Below are 15,782 nucleotides of genomic sequence, written 5' to 3' on the forward strand. Positions count from 1 at the left end.
TCCATCCAGATCTTCATATCTTACTCTGCAACAACTATCGCATGCCTACCCACAATAAAAAACAAACAAACTTATTTTGCTATTCTCTGCCTGCTCTCGTCATACTGCTACTTCCCTCATTAACCTGATCATCCTACAATATTGTTATGAGTGGGGTGAAACCTTGTTAGGGGTTGAGTTAAAATATTCCTGAGATTGATGGGTGTGAACTCACCCTTCAATTAACATAACTGTAAGGATAAATTAAGCACAAGCCCCTACCTAGGACACACAGTTTGTGTGAACCCATGCAGGAATTTTGGACTGAGTAGGCAAGCTCCTTTGTGCTAAATATTGTTTGTGTATTGTGTGTGTGTGCATGCATTAGTGTGAAAGCTGAACACACAGAAACTGAGATCAGACAGAACACAGAGAGAGGCAATAGCAAAAAGCAAGAAAGGCAAGCAGTAGCTGATGAGCACAGAGTGACCCTGGAAAAATCTGTTAGCTAATGTGGCTCGGGCTTTTCTTCTTGATTCTTCCTGCATTTGGAGAAGCAGAACTTGTAAATAAACAGGATTGCATCAGAGAAATACCTGACTCCATCAATTTCTACTTCCAGATGGATAATAGGCCCTCTGAGTATATAAATATATGTGGTCAGAAGTTCAGCTGGTGTAACCCAGCATTGCTCAGTTGAAGTCAATGGAGTTATGCCTGTTTATACCAGCAGAGGATCTGGTACATATATCTGGATACAGTTTTCAGCATATTTGTCTGTCCCTACTGTATTCATAACAAGCAACTACCTCAACATCATAATGTCCATAGAAGGGAGAATTTAAAACGTGAATTTTGTTGGTTGTTTCTAAGTCAACCATTTTCTGGTCTAAACTAATTTGAAAAGAAAAAGACTTGAAAATGAAGATATCTGATATATAATATAGAATAATAAGAGCACAGATTGTGATGCCACATGGCAGTACAACTCTAACTGAAGACAGTATTCATTTAATTGACTTAGGGCTGTCTAAGCTACCAAGCTACACTACCAAGCTAAATTGGTGCTGTTGCAATCAATGCAGCGGCATCGATTGAGTGGGTCTAGTGGGTCTAGTGAAACACTCTCCCATCAATTTCTATATTCCACTTCATTGAGAGGCGGAAGCAACGTTGGTGGGATAGCATCTCCCGTCGACATAGCATAGTGTGGACCCCACGATAAGTAGATCTAAGCGACGTCAGCTTGAGTTACACTACTAACGTAACTCAAATTACGTAGCTTAAATCACCCAGCAGTTTATTTTCCTTGTATACAGGTGTATCTAATCCCATTTTGACACTGGAGGAGAGGACTGGTTTGCTACCTTATGTCTTGTTAGCACCATATTGTAAAGTGTATGTTATTATAGAAAAATGGCAAGGTGATGAGTTGTCATTTTAACTAAGTTATCCAATTTTTAATGAATATTATTTCCTAAAGAAATGTGCTGATGACAGCTTATTTCCGAGGAAACTGTTGAGGCATAACCACTTTGCCGGGCAATATTATATCAGTAATGATTGTGTCTGAAGAACTGCACTAGATACTAGGAAAATTATTTCTCGGACAAATCCTTTTGGAAACGAGGAAATAACATGCCAGCTATTTTTTTTTTAAATTGGGCAACTAAATATATTTAATAGGATGCATTAGTTCAGCAGCCATCAAATCTGACACTTCACTTCTAGAGATGAAAGTTTTAAAGTTCAGATCAAGACTATAAAGTTGGTGGGGGTGGTGCAGCTCCTAATAGGAAGGTGTTCACTGTCCAAAATAAAAGCATTGCAGTTGATACTATTCAATATCCATAATGTCAGCCTCATCAGAAAGACATAGAACTGAATGGGCATTAAGACACTTTCACTCCAGAAGTGATATTCTCAGGATAGGGTTAACGCATGCTGGGAATCTAAATTACAGGGATGAGCAACTTAAAACAAGAACCCTCCAAATTGTTAACCTATAATGAACCTGAATCCAACCTTTTGGAAAGTTTTAGAATCTGCAGTTCTAACCTTACCTGCAGGGACCAATGTTGTCTGTGTGTGATAGGGATGGAGGGACTGGGTGCCCTCAGCCCTCACTTTTCCAGTTCAACATTCTGTCTTTAATGGTTGCTTGGTGGCCTGGTACAGTAAGAAGCCAGTACTCCTACTGGGCCAACTCTTCCTTTTTTTTTTTTTTTGTAAGTTTAGTAGAACTAATAGGCTTCCCTCATAGCACAGACTCCAGAATCAGTGGCTCATGGTAGTATAGCATGAGGGGGCATGCATGATTTGGAGTGCATTTTGAGATGTGAAGCTATGGAAGAATACCAGAGTGCTATGAGATTTTGGAACCATTCGGTCAATAGGCCCAAGTAGTTGAGGAGGTACTGAGTCCTGCTGCACTGAAGGGATGGGGCAGGCTGCCCAGCCATCACCAAGCACCCAACTATACTGGGGAGGAGAAGGCATCCTGGCCTCTCCCTAAAGATAAGAAGGCTTTGGAGAGGTGGGGAAGGGAACTGAAAAAACAAACAAACAAAACCATGCAGAGGTGACCAAATAATGAAAAAACAACTCTAGTACAATAAATCTTTCCAGCAGTCCACATCCTGAGCATACTTCAGAAAGACTCCAGCACTGATTGGTCTGAGTGGCCTCTCCAATGGAGCAAATCTGTATCATTGCAAAGTGACTACAAAATATGTGGTCATCTCAAAAGAATGTTGGAAACATAAAAAGGAGGAAGTAGGTTGCTGCTTTTTCCTTTGCAATATTGACCTTGAAGGGAGCTGGCACATTGCAGAAATCATGAGGCAGAGCAGAACACAAATGCTAGAGAGATCTGAGTGCAACAATCTCACCATTGAGGGCATTCATTCATTCCATCGACAGCTACAGCCATAACTCTCAACCATTCCCTCATCCCTCATTTTAAACCTAATTATACTCCAGTTTCTCCCAAGTTCTTAGTTTTATTTATTGTATTATATCACAGAGAATAAGTCATGATCATATAGAAAATATTATTTCTGCTGAAGAAATGAATCCCACCTCATTTTAAGATGCTTGCCACAAAAATGTGTTTGGCCTCCTCATTTGGGGTCACTGTTTCTCACTGTCAGCGCACGTTAGGGGGCCCCAATAAGGCTGAATGGCGTAGTTAATGGTGCTGTGGCCTCAAAGATGTGGAGTCAAGGGCCAGGACATGATGGTCAAAACTGTTTGGTCCACACTGTTCAGCTTTTGCACACAAAACATTTTGAAATGTCTCCTTTGATGTCATGGGAATTTTACTAGTGACTTAAATGGATCTAGGATTTCACCTTCTGAGTGTCTTACTTCAGCTTAAATTGAATCTAAACAGGGGATGGGCAAACTCATATGAGAACTCATGACCAATTTCCAACCCACTAGAACATAATGGATCTAGTGGTTGCAAACCAAGTTAATATTCAGTTTCAATCTTCTTAGGAGCAACTGTGAGGGAAGGAATAGAAAGAGGGAGAAAGAAAATCTAATGAATATAATATATTCGGTGTATAGAGCACATAGATGGTATACACATTAAATACTAGATGAAACCCTGTTGCCATTGAAATCACTGGGAGTTTTGCCTCCATTTGATTTCAAGAGGGCAAAGATTATATTCATGGTATGCAGTAGCAGCCAAGCTTTTGTGGGAGCGGGGTCTTGTTCTGTCTATTATATAGCTTGGCTTCCCTTTAACTAGAAAATGCATGAATGGTGTTGCTTTTAATTAATTCCTATTTTTAGTGGATTGAAATTTCAAAGGGACATAGCAAAAAATAGCTTGAGAGGTTTTTAAACCTTCAGGCTTATGGTCTCACTCACCTCTAAGCTAAACCAGTTGGGGCAGCTATAATGTGGAGGGAGTTCAAAATCTCTTTGAACACTTTTTCCCACAGCTCATGGTTAATAAAAAGTATCCAGTTCTCATTGCTATGTGTTCTCAGTTTCATTACATTAAAGGCCACTTAAACTATTATAGAAAACCAAAGAGGTTTTGCCTTGCCTTGGTACATTGCCTTGTTAGAGAACAAAGCAAAAATGATTCTTCTCTTTACAAAGATGCCACTTTTCTTCCTTTTTCTGCAGTAGCAAATGCCAGCAATGAATACATGTATTCTGTGGGTGCCCTCAAGTTACCCCACAAAGGGGATCATACATATCCTTATCCACACTCCTGTGAAGGCAGGAAGATTATTTTAGGATTGGGTGCTAGACTGGGATTTCGGAAACCTAGGCTCAATTCCCAGTTCAATCACAGCCTTCCAATGTGACCTTGGACAAGTCACTTGATTATTTCCTGCCTCAATTTCCTATCTGTATAGTTGGCTAATATTTCCCTACCTCATAGTGGAGTGGAGAAGATAAAAATCACAGATGAGTGAGGTGCTTAGTTACTAAACAGCTAGATACTATGGTCATGAGGGCCATATACATTCCTAGATAGACTAGTAAGCATATACAGGATCAAGCCCACAGTGGTCAGGTTGTTGAAAGTTGTAACAAGCGTAGCTGGAAAAAAACTGCAAGCCCACTCCCACAGGCATCTGAGTGCCCTTAATTCCTCTTGATTTGGGGACTCATTAGGAATTAAAGAAACCTAGCATCTTGTTGGGTGATGTTCCTTGTTTCTCTCTGAGCAATATTGTTCAATGGTGTGACTTGTCATCTCCAATGCTTTTCAGGGACATAAATTGCTATTGTGGCTAAATTAGCATAATTAATGTTATCATTTTTGAACCATTCAGTTCACAAGCAAACACAGATTAAACAGGACACAGTAAAAGGAATTAATAACGTGTATTTGTATTTTATGGTTTTTACTAGTACAGGGCTAGCAGGCTTAAGGGAATAGAAGGTCTTAGCTCCCCGTGTAGCAAAAGTGAGAGGGATTGAGGATGTGTTCATACTGGCTACCAGATTACTTTGCATATGCTGCTCTTTGGCTCTCCCTGTTGGACAAAAGGAGAAAATTGAGAACTTCCGACCTGCTGTCAGGTACAATTTGTATATAGAGGAATTCTAACTGCCCAAAGCTGTACCATCCAGAATTTCCCCATATTCTACAATCACAAGTTGCTTTAAATGTGCTCTGTAACTGCAGATATATAAATGGGTGTGCAAATTCACCCACAGGAGTCAGTGGAGAAAGTGGGCCACCCTAATCTGGATGTCAGTAAGCCCTGGTAGGGTAGTCAGGATGAAGACAGACTGAAAAAAAGCAATGATTCCTTTTTGAGGTTTGTTTTTGCTTTAATGAGAAAATCTAAGTCTTAACTATCAAAGTTTGTGCTGCTCCATAGATGCCATTGAATGCAAATTCTTTACAAATATGCAAATGCTCCTATTAAATATTTTGCTTATTTATAAATTTGTATATGTCCATAAACTTCATTTTAAAGTCCATCTGTCCTTCTATAAGTAGTTGAGGGGTAAGCTGAACGAAGTGTGGTAGCTATGGCAGGTAGGTGGTTGCTAAAGAATGTTTGGGGAATAGGCGAAAGTGCAGGGGAAGAAGGAATGCAGGGCAATTGGGTTATTTTGGGGCATGAATGCTCAGTGGTTGGGAGAATCTGAAGATAGAAATCTGTGGTAGGGAAGTTGGGGACAGGTCAGTTTATAATACTGTCCAGAGGTTGGATGGGTGTTAGTGGGGTGGAGGGAGGGTTGGGGTGAGTTGTGCAGCTGTCCGGAGGTAAATGGTAGCTTGGACCCCATTGATGAACCAGATTAGAGCTGATAGTATCTGAGCTGACTAGCTGGTGTGGTAGCAGCAAACCAGATGGGAGCTAACAGCCAGGGATCAATGACAACCTCATTAGGGAGTGGTAGATTGTACAGAGGTAATGTCTAGAAGCTGCAGTAAGTCCACAGCTGAGGTCACCAGTTGAGGCGAGTCCCTGCCTGCACCCATTTTACTGAGAAGGCATTTTATTGGACTTTTGGGTGAGGTGTAGGTGGGAGTCAGAGTTTTGGGGGCTCCCAGTCAGCTGGCAAATCAGTTTGTCTGATTTGTCCAAAATAAAATTGGTTGTGTTCCCATTTACCAGGACTCCCGTGTGTACTGTGAGAAGAGAAGAAAAATACCATTAAAGGTGACCAGGGTGTTTAGATTTTAGTTTTGTAAAACCAGAAGAGTGAATAGGATTCTAGGTGTTTTAGTTATTTTTTGGACATTATATTGAACCTGGCCTTTGTTACTGCTATTGATACCTGGCAGCACAACACTACTTGTGATGTAGCTCTGAAATGTCCTTGTACATGGCAAGTGCTTTCAGAATATTCAGTGATACTTGAAGTTCCAAGTAAACACATTGAGTTCTATGTATTACCAATGCAGTGGCCTCTACCTCACCCCCAAACAGCTGTTTTACAGTGTCTGTCTAAATAAAAACAGAAAATTACCGGATTAGACTGAGAGACTAAATAAACCTTTACATGTTTTTCCTTTTACTAACATATTTGATTTTTTTTTCTGTGTAGGCTGATGTAGATGCTTGCCTTTTTATAATGCTTTGTCTTCACACAACCACAAAAGCACATGAAATAATAACAGCAGGAGAATTACTGTGCTGCCAAAAGGTTCCCCTCAAGCAGTTAGAATGGAGTCATCATTAGCATCATTTTGAGATGCAGAATGTAGTCAGACCAGCAAGCTCAGCTCTTCTGAGTATGCTGAAATGTTCTCTCTAGAAATCCAGGAAGATCCCAGTATAAATAGGGATAGGAGAAACCGACCAGAAAAAAAAATCCCTCTCTCTATGATTACACACATGGAACGTGCACCCCTTTCTACAATCATGGAATGAACCTTGTTTACACTTCTTAAACATTTAGATATGTGTTTTCACTTCCAGTTTCTGCATGTGCCAGAAGATGGAAATGCCAAACTTCTAGCAAAGAAGAGGGTGTCTGCTCTATTTTTCCCCTTAATTTCCCCACTATTTCTACCACCGGTACAACTTCATGTAGAATCAATGTTGCATAGTTCAGGGGAATGGGAATCTGAATTCCTAGCTCTATTTGTAACTTACTGACTCAGTGTAACAAATCGCTTTCCTGTTCTGTGCCTCACTGTACCTGTCCAAAGGTGACCCTGGTCTTTTAAGAGGGAAGAAGCCAGTGCACCTGTGACTGGTCACTTGACCTACAGTTAGGCTCAAGAGAGGGTCACTGGACCCTAGGGAGAAGGAGACTGGGTGAGTCAGGAAGAAGCAGATGAGAGTTGCCTGAGGGGAAGAGCTGAAGGAGAGAATTAGTTGTGAGCTCCCAGTGAGGAGCATGGAGGAAAGCTATTGGTGAAAACTGGTCAAATCTGGGGAACCCTGAGGAGCAGACGGCTCAGACAGTGGCCCCTTGGAAAAGAGGAAGACCCTGGTTGGGCAGGGGAAGTCGAGCCAGAAGCAAGTTGAGGGAGGGTGTATCTCCATGAGCAGAGGTAGGACTTCCAGGCAGGGAAATGTGGAAGACTGGAGCACTGCAGGATGGGCAGCACTTGGGGTAAAGACCTGAATGAAGGGCTGTGGGAAGGATGGTTGCACTCGGGCAAGTAGGCCTGGAGAGTGGGACCTAGATTGAGACCAAAGGAATGGGAACTAAAGTGCTGCTATTGACTCTTGGGTGGGTGACTTGGAGATGAGGTCGCTGGAGAGAGGAACAGACAAAACTGTTGTATCTATACACGTTTATTGTGGCAATTGGAAAATGGTTTTATTACAAGTTTTTGGGGGAATTCCTGAACTGGTGAATATCAATACATTGTGCCCAAAGATGGGATTCGTATTGGACATTGAGAGTTTATGTTCCATTCATGGGTGGAAGAAAGTGGAAACTGAGGCACAGCTGTCATGCTGCAACCTGACACTGGACGGTGCCCCAGGTGAGGGTCGCGCTAGCTCAGTACCCCTCTGTAAAACTTAGCGTTAACCTTTTCCTTACAGATATGTGGCGTGAATTAGTTAACAACTGAAAAGCCCTTTCAAAATGAGAAGTGTTTCTTATCAGTGCTAAGTTTCTATTGGATGGGTTTCCCAGTGTTGGATTAATTGTGGGAATGCTTTTTGACTGGCATCTCTCTTCATGGAATTCTGTTTTCAAGGACCGCTCTGTGTCTGTCTGTCTCTTTCCTAGGCTTCACTTTTTTTTCTTCCACTGTGAGAAAACCCTGTTTCTGCCTCCCACTTTACTATGATCCTTGAAGCCTCGTTTCTCTGTCTTTCTCTTCGCATCTCTGCTGGCTGTCCCTTATCAGCTCTATCTGTTTGAGCTACTGGGCTTTATCTCTCTTCAGTCCTTTTCACACTTCAGAAACCCTTTTGTCTTTAAGGCTATTCCAGCTCTACAATCCCCCTCTCTCCTTCTGACACCACTGTTTTAGGCTGTCCTCTGGCAGCTTTCTTTAGGTCCTCCCCATTCTGTATTCTCTTTGCTGCATTCAGAAGGGAAGTATGAGTTGGTGAAAGGGGAGTCATTGCACATTGTGTCCATTACTGTTTAACACCTGTGGTAAGTAATATGTATCCTGATGGATTGTGAAAATGCACAGAGTTCAGTGGTTACAGTAACTCTCAAATATGTTAATTCTTCTCTACAGTGAGGCCAGGGTGCAAAACTAAGAATGTAGTATAGGGACAATTTCCCTACCCTTTTAAAAGGTTCTTTTCTGATATTGCCTCCAGGTACTGTACTGCTTCTTTAGTGCGTCATTCTGCTTTTGTGTTTACCACATTTATTGGGAAGAAAAATATGTGAAAGATGTTTGTGTATATGTGTGTATGTATATAAAATAAAACACAGAAGATCCACTGAGCCACATTTCACTATAATGCACTTGTCATATTTCTTCCCACCACTCAGAAGATGTTTTAGTGAGTGTCATATTTCACAGAATATATTATTTTATTATTTGTATTACCATAGCCCCTACGTTTACTCTGAAATATTATCACAAGACATGAAGCTACAATTGCAGTCATGAATGGACAAAGAAAATGTTGTGATGCATTATCCTTAATTTTATTTTGTTCACTTAACTGGTAAGTTGCACAATTCACTATTTTGCAGACAGACCTCCTAGTCATTAGTACAAATTAGTGGGCTTCAAAGAGTCAAAGAATCTCACCTAGAGAAACAGAGAGTCAACATAAAATGGGTTTTTCCAGGCTACAACTCGATGATTTGCCACACAATGTGACCTGGTGACAATGGGGGGTGGGGTGAAAGTTCTGAATCATAATGCATTCCTGCCAAAGGTGCATGTTACAAGTATGTGATTTCTGTTTACATTTTGTAATATTTTACCTGTTGTTTAAGCATGTCAAAAGGAGAGAAAGAGAAAAATAAACAAGAGGCTCTGAGGTAACTAGGAACTCAGTTCTGCAAACCCTTAGGCCACATCTACACTACCCGCCGGATTGGTGGGTAGTGATCGATCTATCGGGGATCAATTTATCGCGTCTAGTGTAGACGCGATAAATCGATCCCTGATTGCTCTGCCGTCGACACCGGAACTCCACCAGGGTGAGGGGCAGAAGCGGAGTCGACGGGGGAGTGGCGGTCATCGATCTTGCACTGTGAGGATGTGAAGTAAGTGATTCTAAGTCGATCTAAGATACGTCGATTTCAGTTACGCTATTCTCGTAGCTGAAGTTGTGTATCTTAGCTCGATTGCTCCCCCCCGCCCCAGTGTAGACCAGGCCTTAGTCAGGTGAGTAACTCTTACCCATGTGATTCAATGAGCTGTCCATGTGATTAAGGATTGCTCACCATCATTGGGAGTTTTCAGTATCGGGCACTAATAGCGACATTAAAGTGATTTGAGAATTCTTTTGTGCTCTTTTTTGTGCCCCCTCTGAAGTCATTGGGAATTTTTCTATTAACTGAAATGGGAGCAGGAACAGACCCATTCTCCCATTATCTGACTCTCCTTCACCCAACCTACAAGCAGTGGGCAGGATATATTCCCAGTTTTGATTCGTCTGCAATTCAAATGAGCATTTTTAAATAAAACATTAAAACTTCAAGCAATTGCTACAAAAATTAGTGTGTTTCCTCTGTGAAGACTCATTAATAGCATTTTTGGAACACTCAGTTTCCTCTTATCCATTAAAACAAATCAATGACTTATCAGATGTTAGTACACTTGTAAAGCAAGCTTTGCAGATTCCATTAAATGTTAAAACCCGTTCACAGGAATGGGATAATTTTGTCTCTCTTCAAGCATTCAGAACACAGGTATGCTTTTCAGATCCTCAAATCTGTGCGATTCTCCAACAAAATGTTAAAAAAAAAAAGATTATCCTAATTTGAGAGAGAAGGCAGTCTAGAGGTGAAATACTATGTCTGATTATTCTAACTTCCCTGTGCTCCCAACAAGGTTCAGGAAGGCTGAGAACATAATGCAGGAAAAAATGGACTGAAGTACAGAAAAGATTAAGTGAGTGAACTATACAGTGATGACCTCCTGTATATAATAAAAGCATTTTCTGGTCAAAATTAGGACTGCTGTTGGAGGTGCATGTACAGATTAACTGTGGATATATACAACAGGGTAATTTTTGTCCACTCTGACTTTTCTACTGCTTGATTAAAAGATTAGACATTTCCCCTTGAGATTCGCTCCTCTGCCTAATGTGCTGTAATTGCACAGAGTGCTTGGTACAGCGGCAACGAGCACTATTCTGTAATAAATTTAGGTCACTGCAGAGTTCATCATGTAGTCCTTGGCAACAGAAGATAAAGCGCTGGTTAGTTCATCTCTAGCTTTTAGCCACAGCATCACCGATTCTCCTGTCTAATGATATTAATAGAACTAAATATAGGCAAATTGTCCAAGTCCCAAGGTCTTTTCCTTCCCACTCTGTATGTAATATTTCAGCTAGAGAAAACATACTGTAACAGCATTATAACAGAAATGGGAACCAGAAGAGTTTGCAGTCAAGAAAAAGACAATTACATTTTACTTTGGTGTATTCCTTTTTATTACCATATAGTCCCTCAGATCAATATTCTTGAAATCCTTTTGTTTGTACAAGCCCCTGCACTTATTTCTCCAGTGGAAAGCAGACGGAAATTGTGTAGGGCTTTCAGAAATGCTGACTGCAATAGCTAAGTGTTTGGAATGAGTTTGGGGAGCACTTGGCTACAAGATAAGATTTTTCTGTTTGTTTATTTCCTTGCTTTGGTATTTGAGAAGATTTTATTCATTTGGTTTATTTGTAAAGTGGCCATTCACATTAAATCTTAGCTTCTGGCCACTTTTCATTTTGTTGAAAATGAAATGTTCACTTTGTTGGTTTACGCCCCCCCCCCCCCCACGTGCTTCTTGAAGTCCTTTTACTTCACCATCAGATACACAAAAACAGCCCTCAAAGCCTTCCCCCACCCCCCACAACCCCATTGAAAGTAGCAGGGTTGAAAAATAACATACTAGCTTGGATAACACTGCAAACAATTGGCTTTTTATTCATTTATTTATGTATTTCACTTTTTTGTGTTCCTTTTCTTGTAGACTATGAGGCTATCTTGTGAAAGGGTTTGAGAAGGAAGCTTAAAGCACTGAAGCATAAACATAAAGCAGTGAGATTAAATGAGGGTCTGGTTTGATTTTAGCACTAGTGTATTTATATTTAGAGCCATGGATGCTGAGCTGTGGTAGATTGCAGAACTAGGACACTGATTCTTTTTTGGCTTTGAAGGTCTTTGCCTTGAAATGTGTTTGAAGAATTTAATAATAATTGAGTGAGGACTGTATAAATCTCCTTGAAAAGATGTGAACACAAAGAGTACTGCCAAAAAAGGCAGACAGTCAGAACATTGGATATGGTTTCTCCCCTCCCCTAACTTAAAGCTTGTGCAGATATAGGGGCACAAATTTATTATCAGTGGGGGTTTTGCATGGTTTGTGAGGAGAATAAGATCCATAATATACAAAAGAACCCCTCTGCACACCCCTCTCAAAATTTTCAACAGTAGTGCCCAAGTTATGCTCATAATATATGTTCTTAGGTGCAAGTGGGTAATTATGCACCCAAACTAGTGTTGCCGCCCTCAGATATATATTTGTATATTGTAATGATCCAATAGAAAGAACAAGAAAGTAACACATTGCCAGAATGATTGCAACAAAGGTTTCAGGCTGCATAATAAATTAAAGGGAGCATTTTGAAGTCACGGAGCTCTGGGAGGCTATATATTCCCCACCTGTGAGTGGAGGAGAAGTCATGATACTATGTGGAATCTCATTGTGCAATTTTCCCTGTATGCTTCTCAGGGCACTGTCTGTGCCTCATTTTTACCTTAAACCAAATTTATTTTTGCAGACTCAAGCTAAGCTCCCCCAATGTGCCATAAACTGCTCGAAAGCTTATCTCTTTCACCAGTGGAAGTTGGTCCAATAAAAGATATTATCTCACCCACCCAGATATTGTCTCTCTCATATCCTGTGTCTAGCATGGCTACAACAACACTGCATACAGTAGAGTTTAAGATCTTTCTGAATTATGAAACAAAAGTTTCACTCAAGACAGGCAACTTTGAAGAAAATCATCTGGGGATTTGATATGGTATTTGAGATACTTTTTATGGTTAAATCTGTTTTGCTGTTTTAAATTTAAAAGAGGATTCAAGCCTTCTGAAGCCTTTGGAACAAGGAACAAAGGCTGACTCTACTGTATAAGAACCTAAGGCTTCTACAATATCTTGGTCTTACATATCTTAGATATTTTTGGATGACTTTTGGAAGTATGAAAGGAAATTACTGCCTCAAGATGGTTTGGTTGTTTGCCTGTTTAGAAACCTTCATGATGGCCAGAATCCAGATCTCCATACTAGCTGTTTAGTGGATGGTGTGGTTACAGTAAGGTTCTTACTAAACTGTGAAAATCTGGAAAAAAACAAGCAAACAACACTTGACGATCAAGCTCTTCTTCTTAATTTAAGAGATTTCCAGCTTTTGGAGTGTGCAGTCGGTCAATGGAGAAATAGCTACATTTGGGAGTACTAGAAAGACTCAGAAACTGACTTCTTAACCTTTAATGAACCCCATTTACTACCTTAAAATTCCCCACTTTTCTTTGCTTTTGCCCACATTCATCTTTTCAAAAGAGTGATCACTATTAGAGTCAATATTTATTAACTGTTAATTGATGGCATCTGAGATACTTTTTAGTTTCCCCATACTTACAAGAGGAAATAAATCAGATACTTCAGATATCACTGTGCATTAATTACTGGTAAATGTTGATTATTTTTAATGCCACCAATTATAGTTATGTATATCATTAGCATATTGTAACCTTTTAGATATCCTGTTATTTTTAAATATGTTCCCTATAACTACCAAATACTGGATACACTGGATGAAATACAAAGGAAACTTTGCATGTTATAATAAAGCACTTAATGACATTCTGACCCTATATGCTAAATTCTGCAGCCTGTTGTGTAAAAATTAAGACTACCACACCATGGTTAAAAAACAACAAATACTGAGTGCTGCATTATACTGAGCACTCTGGACATTGGTAGAGAGTTGTTTAGCATGTGTTTCCCTAAACCGTGTTGCTTTAGGGAAATCCACGGCGTCCATTCACTCTCAAAGTGTCTTTCTTTCAGTATTTCTCATCAGCATTGCTAGCAAGGGTACACCTTAATTTATTCAAGTATTTCTTTAATATTTCTTCCAAAGACCATTGTCTGTGAGTGAATAATAAAGAATCTAATGGCCATTTCCCCCAGTCAACCAACCATAAGCTTAGTCCTTGAAAGCTCAGACATTGGGACTCCAGCTTGCTACCAGATTTGAGTCTTTTACATGGAAGTACTGAATAGAGGAACCAAACTACAAACTTCCTCAAACATCTATTGGACAACAACCCTTAGTACCATTAAATGTCCTTAATTCCTTTGATAAGATAACCCATGTTTACATGGTGTGGCTATCACAGAGAGGTTTATGAGTCTGCTACACCCATTGAACTCGCAGACCTGGTCTTTTAGCTCAGGAAACAGAGGATTATGCTTTTAGATCCCTAAATCCTGGATTCAATCCCCAATGCTGACAGCTCATCCAGAGGCTGCACATTAATCTAAATAGACAAACTAGAATTAATTTATAACATTATGTCTCTTTTCTTCCTTCCCTGCATGATCACTGGCCAGCATTGCACATTCACTTCAGTCTTCCCATATGTCACACAGTCTTTTTGAGTCCATTCTCTTTTTAACTATCAATATTTTGATGATCCATTAATGTATGCTTTATCTGATTAAGTTTTCTTCTTGTTCCCTTAGAAATGTAACACTTGGTGACCTTGAAATATGAGTGTTAAAGACAGAATACCTTATCTTGCTGCATGTCACTGTCACCAAATAAAGCTCCTATTGCGGGTTCTTTGAAATGAACTGGTGGTCGTAAGAGAACCTCTACTGTTAAACCTTCCTTAACACAAAGTGTGCGTTATTTATTTATGATGTTACATGAATCATCTGCTCTTTCCCTGATAAGCCCAGGGCTGTGTGTCTTTCATTTCAGCTGACATTTTGCTGCCATTTGCCAGGCTAAGTAACTACTGTGCAATCACTCTGAGCTGATGCATGGTCATTGTTTTGCACAAAATGGATTTTTAAGTCAGCTGAAAGGCTTTTTGAAGAATATAATTTGACAAAGTAAATTTTTGCTCATATGAGGGAAATCAAGTAGGTCTGCACCAAATGTATTTTTTAAGATAGCTAAAAGGATTTCTGCAGAGAATTTGACAAAGTATTTTACTTTTGTGCACAAAGCAAAAATGGATTAATTTTGAACAAAAAGGATTTCTCAGGGCACTGAATGGCTTTTCTCTGGAATTAAATGTATTCTTAGGCTTTCCTGATAAAATGTTTGAAAGCAGTGTCTTTGGAAAGACAAATAGGTGCCAGTTACATTTTTTTAGAATGTATTTAAAATAATCTAACAAAATGATATTTTCTCTACCTTATATTTGGTTCTTTTACCAGAGATCATATTCTGAAGAACAAGTCCTGTTTGTTAGCATGCTCAATGCATTGCATGATTTTGTAGCTTGTCTGATCATCCCCGAAAATGGACAGAATCACTGGATATGTTGTGCACAGAGCAACTGAGCGTTATTTTTTTTTAAATTGTTAACTGTAAGAGACAGAAAAACTGAACGTAATTCAAGGATAAGAAGTTTTGCCTGAAGTTGTTTGCTGCTAGGAAATTTTGCTGACAGGTTCACTTGGTTGCCTATACTCCCATTTGAGTAAAATAATGTGGAAATATGCAACCCGTACAAAAACTGTCTAACAACTGACAAGTTCCTGCCATGTAGAGATTTAGAGACTGGTTATTAATAATTTATGAGCTTCTTCTACCATACACTATTTGTAGAGCATAGTAAATGCAGAGGTGTTGCGTGTAGGTCTGGTCAGAACTTCCAATCTTTACTTCTTCAGAAGTTTGGAATTTTTGTAGACTTGAGGTTGGTAGGGGTGGGTGTTATGGTGGATCATATTAAAGAAGTTCTGTATTAAAATCACAAATGAGTTTGATTCCCCATAGTTTAAATTCCAGGGTATTACTAATTAAGAGGTCTCTTGGTTTTTGGTCTCTTATTTTTACTGTTTCTCTCCCTCTCTGTGTGAAACTTGCAAGTTGCTAATTGTGTTAGTACATCCTAAGAAAGAGTCTGTTCTCAAAGCAATACTTTGTAACAACAACTACTCACACACAGAGAGACTCAAAG

The 15,782-nt window shown here is 39.7% G+C and overlaps 1 long non-coding RNA gene across 1 annotated transcript; it reads left to right on the forward strand.

The window, feature by feature from the left end:
* The first annotated feature begins 1,158 nt into the window (after positions 1-1,158).
* On the forward strand, positions 1,159-9,735 carry LOC122466070. Its single transcript, XR_006291294.1, has 3 exons — positions 1,159-1,277; positions 5,988-5,993; positions 9,722-9,735. It is a non-coding gene; the product is annotated as an uncharacterized LOC122466070 (long non-coding RNA).
* Positions 9,736-15,782: the final 6,047 nt, after the last annotated feature.

The sequence above is a fragment of the Chelonia mydas genome, chromosome 5 (genome assembly GCF_015237465.2).
Source record: "Chelonia mydas isolate rCheMyd1 chromosome 5, rCheMyd1.pri.v2, whole genome shotgun sequence".
In the NCBI taxonomy this organism is placed as follows: Eukaryota; Metazoa; Chordata; order Testudines; family Cheloniidae; genus Chelonia; species Chelonia mydas.